Below are 6,000 nucleotides of genomic sequence, written 5' to 3' on the forward strand. Positions count from 1 at the left end.
AACCTGAACTGTTCTAAAGGTGTTGTCTATGGAGGTATCTATGCTACCCGTCTTGCTAGACACTTTGAGATACCTATTAGACTGTAGGAGGAAGAAGAGATTCTTCTTCCCGAGAGATATCTAGATTATGATAGCATGGTTCGCCATGACTTTCTTGATAGAGATATAAATAGAAGGATGATTTATAACCTGGTGTTTAGTCAGGGTACTCGTGAGACTAGTACTTTGCCTGCTCCTTCTTTGTTCTATCTTCATGCAGGCAGGTACACTATTATGCCCTTGGACATCTACACATATTGGGGCTTGGCCCAACCACAGGTGCCCGTGCCCGAGCTGCCAATCGAGTAGCAGACGCCAGTTTATCAGTGGGAGCCAGAGGAGCTCACACATCAGTGGCATCCTCAGTCCACCCCAGAGTACCCAGGAGCTGGTTATTTCCCTCCTTGGGAGTAGACCAAGTTAGGCCAAAAGCCTAAGCTTGGGGGAGTACGTGTTCTCACCGACTTTACATTCTTGCTTATGCTTTCACTTTGTTCGCTGGTGTTCACACTTTGCCAATGTATCATCCATGCTAGTTTATTTTATTTTTCTCGTTTTCTTTTCGTGTGTCTGTCTAGTTTGAGAAAACCCAAAAAGATTTTCTTTTCTTCTTTTGCTTGTTGGGAGCTTTCCCGTGTAGTAAGTTTTCTTTTTCTTTGGGTCAAGGTAGAAGACCATGGTTACAATGTTTAGTGGCTCTTGCATGCATACCTGTTTAGCTTTCATAGAGCCATATTACTTTGTCTTCTCCTTTGTGTTTGCGTGCAGATTCCAGCTTTAGTCCAATGCACGAGCACGCTTATTATTGTTCACATCGTTCGGTCGTGCAAGTGAAATGCAATAATGACGATATATGATGAAGTGACTGAACCTGGAAAAGCTGGTATGAACTCGATCTATTTTGTTTTTGTAAATATGACTAGCTCAGCATGCCTGATTAAGCTTTGTTGTGAGAGAAACATGTTTGCAATGACAACTTAGAGATTATAGTTGCTTATGCCATGCTTACTTAGCTAGGAGGTTATAACGGTTTGACTTGGATGCCCACATGAATGTTGAGATGACTGTGTTGTAGTATGATAGGATGGTATCCTCCTTTGAATTAGTCAAGTGGCTTGACTTGGCGCATGCTCACGCATGTAGTTGAAACAAAATCAACATAGCCTCTATGATATTCATGTTCATGATGATTTATGTCCTACTCATGCTTGCACTCAATGCTAGTTAATCTCAATGCATTTTGATGACTGTTGTCGCTCTCTAGTTGGTCGCTTCCCAGTCTTTTGCTAGCCTTCACTTGTACTAAGCGGGAATACTGCTTGTGCATCCACTTCCATAAACCCAAAGTTGTGCCATATGACTCCACCATACCTACCTATGTGCGGTATCTACCCGCCGTTCCAAGTAATTTTGCATGTGCCACTCTCTAAATCTTCAAGAAATAATCTGTTTTGCATGCCGGAACCGCTCATGTGGTGACAGGGGGCTATTGGTATCTTCCATGCTAGGCGTGTTATCCTTGATATGTGTTTATTCACTATCATTCACGAGAAAGGGGCCGGTAATTGGAATTCCCAGTTCCATGATCAAATTGAAAAGATAATTGCAAACAAAACTCCCCCAGGATTGATGTTGGTTTGGAAGGTACCCGAGGATTCGGCTAGCCGTGGAGTGTGATTGATTGGTGGTGGGGGAGTCAAAACTTTACTTTTCTATTTGGGAACCGCCTATAGCATGTGTAGCATGGAAGATGTTGAGAACTCTTAGTTATTGTGTTGACAATGAAAGCATGCCACCCAAAATTATTATCTCTGTTTTAAAATCTTGAGCTCTGGCACCTCTGCAAATCGATGCTTCCCTCTGTGAAGGGCATGTCTATTTATGTTCCTGTTGAGTCATCCTCCTCTTACAAAAGCACCAATTAGAGAGCACCGCTGTCATTTTTATGCTTTGCTTTTAACTGTGTTGAGTATGACTGTGACTGGATCTTCATTGCCATGAATTACAATGTTTAGTCAGCCCTTGGACTTTTATCGTGCATTGCATTTATGTTTTGCGGTCTCAGAAAGAGCTAGCGAGATACCATCTATTCGTACTGCTTCATGTTGTTTTGATTGAAGTGTTGTTTTGATACGTCTCCGTCGTATCTACTTTTTCGAACTCTTTTGCACTTGTTTTGGACTCTAATTTGCATGATTTGAATGGAACTAACCCGGACTACCGCTGTTTTGAGCAGAATTGCCATGGTGTTGTTTTTGTGCAGAAATAAAAGTTCTCGGAATGTCCTGAAAATTTACAGAGATTTTTCTGGAATAAAAGAAAAATAACTGCACAAAGATCCACCGGAGGAGGTGGACCAGTGGGCCACAAGCCCACAGGCCGCGACCAACCCCCTGGCTCGCCGTGAGGGTTGTGGGGCCCATGTGGCTCCACCGCCCCCAAACTCAGCTCTATATCTTCCGTCTCGCCTGGAAAAAAAATCAGAGAGAAGGTTTCATCGCGTTTTGCGATACGAGGCGCCGCCACATCATGTTCTTCATCTCGAGGGCAGATTTGGAGTCCGTTTCGGGCTCCGAAGAGGGGAAATCGTCGCCATCGTCATCATCAACCTTTCTCCATCGACAATTCCATGATGCTCTTAATCATTCGTGAGTAATCTCGTCATAGGCTTGCTGGACGGTGATGAGTTGGATGAGATATATCATGTAATCGAGTTAGTTTTGACGGGGATTGATCCCTAGTATCCACTATGTTCTAGATTGATGTTGCTACTACTTGGCTATGCTTAATGCTTGTCACTAGGGCCCGAGTGCCATGATTTCAGATCTGAACCTATTATGTTGGCACCAATATATGTGTGTTTTAGATCCTATCTTGCAAGTTGTAGTCACCTACTATGTGTTATGACCCGGCAACCCCGGAGTGACAATAGCCGGAACCACTCCCGGAGATGACCATAGTATGAGGAGTTCATGTATTCACCAAGTGTTGATGCGTTGGTCTCGTTCTGTTTAAAAGGAGAACCTTAATATACCGTAGTTTCCATTTGGACCCCGCTACCATGGGAGGGATGGACAATAGATGTCATGCAAGTTCTGTTCCCTAAGCACGTATGACTACATACGGAATACATGCCTACATTAGATTGACGAAGGGGAGCTAGTTACTTATCTCTCCGTGTTATTCCTGTTACATGATGAATCACATCCGTCATACTCATCCATCACCGATCCACTGCCTACGAGTCTTCTACTACTGGTTCTCGCTATGTTACTTTGTCTAGGCTTGTCCCTTGCTACAAAAGGGATTGGGCCACTTTGCTGCTACTATTGTCACTTTGCTACTACTGTTGCTACTCTGTTACTTTGCTGCTGCTGCTACTACTGTTCCTTGCTACTTCGCTATTACTAGTTGCAAGATCTTTTCTGACACTGTTGTCAGGGAAGAATAGTTACTCGCCCACGTGCAACTTACTGGCGCCATTGATACAACAGTTAGGAATAGTGTGCCGTCAACAGATCATTTCTGGCACCGTTGTTATCATACTACTTTGCTACTGATACTTTGCTTGCAGACTCTAATCTTTCAGGTGTGGTTGAATCTGACAAACTCAGCTGCTAATACTTGAGAATATCCTTTAGCTTCCCCTTGTGAGCGAATCAACAAATTTGGGTCGAATACTCTGCCCTTGAAAACTATTGCGATCCCCTACAATTGTGGGTTATCAATATTCTACGAAGATCTTCATCGGTTGAACCTCTATGTCAAGGATTCAGTTAATCCCGTATGCAATTCCCTTTGTCCTTTGGTATGTTACTTGCCCGAGATTAGATCGTAGGTATATCTATGCCTAGTTCAATCTCGTTACCGGCAAGTCTCTTTACTCGTTCCGTAATACAAGATCTTGTGACTAACTCCTTAGTCACATTGCTTGCAAGGCTTATTTGATGTTGTATTACTAAGTGGGCCCTGAGATACCTCTCCGTCACACGGAGTGACAAATCCTAGTCTTGATCCATGCCAACCCAACAGACACCTTCGGAGATACCATTAGAGCACCTTGATAGTCACCGAGTAACGTTACGACGTTTGATACACACAAGGTATTCCTCCGGTGGCCGGGAGTTGCATGATCTCATGGTCATAGGAATAGATACATTGACATGCACAAAACAGTAGCAACAAACTAACACGATCACATGCTACGTTTATAGTTTGGGTCTTGTCCATCAAATCATTCTCCTAATGATGTGATCCCGTTATCAAGTGACAACACTTGTCTATGGCCAGGAAACCTTGACCATCTTTGATTAACGAGCTAGTCAACTAGATGCTCACTAGGGACAGTGTGTTGTCTATGTATCCACACATGTATTTGAGTTTCCAATCAATACAATTCTAGCATGGATAATAAAATATTATTATGAACAAGGAAATATAATAATAACCAATTTATTATTGCCTCTAGGGCTTATTTCCAACAAGGAAGGTTTCAAAGTGATCCAGGAATGGAACACTGGACATCATTCAAGAATACCCTTAAGTACTTGAAAAGGACTAAGGAAATGTTTCTCGTTTATGGTGGTGATCAAGAGCTCATCATAAAGGGTTACATCAATTCAAGATTTGACACTAATCCGGATGACTCTAAGTCTCAAACTGGATACGTATATATTCGCAATGGGGGAGCGGTAAGCTGGTATAGTTCCAAGCAAAGCACGATAGCTGATTCTACATGCGAAGCAGAGTACATAGTTGCCTCGTAGCCGGCTAAGGAAGGTGTTTGGATGAAGGAGTTCATGATAGATCTTGGAGTTGTGCCTAGTGCACTGAACCCAAGGACTCTATTTTGTGACAACAATGGTGCCATTGATCTGGCCAAGGAACCAAGGTTTCACAAGAGGACCAGACACATAAAGCGATGCTTCAATTCCATCTGTGATTACATCAAGGAGAAGGACATAAATATTTGAAAAGTGCACATGTATGTGAATGTTGCAGACCCATTGACTAAGCCTCTTCCATGAGCAACATGATCAACACCAGAACTGTATGGGTGTTAGATACATTACAATATAAATCACATAGTGGTGTGAGCTAGAATATTGACTCTAGTGCAAGTGAGAGACCGTTGGAAATATGCCCTAGAGGCAATAATAAAGTGGTTATTATTATATTTCCTTATTCATGATAATCGTTTACTATCCATGCTAGAATTGTATTGATTGGAAACTCAAAGACATGTGTGGGTACATAGACAATATTGTGTCCCTAGTGAGCCTCTAATGGACTAGCTCGTTGATCAAAGATGGTCAAGGTTTCCTAGCCATAGACATGACTTGTCATTTGATAATGGAATCACGTCATTAGATGAATGATGTGATGGACAAGACCCAAACTATGAATGTAGCATATGATCGTGTTAGTTTATTGCTATTGTTTTCTGCATGTCAAGTATCTGTTCCTATGACCATGAGATCATGCAACTCACTAACACCGGAGGAGTACCTTGTGTGTATCAAACATTGCAATTCAATTGGGTGACTATAAAGATGCTCTACAGGTATCTCCGAGGGTGTTTGTTCGGTTGGCATGCATCAAGACCGGGATTTGTACCTCCGTGTGACGGAGTGGTATCTCATGGCCCACTCGGTAATACAACATCACAATGAGCTTGCAAGCAATGACTAAAGAGGTAGCCATGAGATCTTGTATTACAGAACGAGTAAATAGACTTGCCAGTAACGAGACTGGACTAGGTATGGAGATACCGATGATCGAATCTCGGGTAAGTAACATGCCGTTGAACAAAGGGAAGTCTGTATGGGATTAACATAATCCTTGACATCGAGGTTCGACCGATAAAGATCTTCACAGAATGTGTGGGAATCAATATGGACATCAAGGTCTCGCTATTGGTTATTGACCGTAGAGGTGTCTCAGTCATTTATGCATAGTTCT

This window comes from Hordeum vulgare, chromosome 6H, assembly GCF_904849725.1.
Source record: "Hordeum vulgare subsp. vulgare chromosome 6H, MorexV3_pseudomolecules_assembly, whole genome shotgun sequence".
NCBI classification, from domain to species: domain Eukaryota; kingdom Viridiplantae; phylum Streptophyta; class Magnoliopsida; order Poales; family Poaceae; genus Hordeum; species Hordeum vulgare.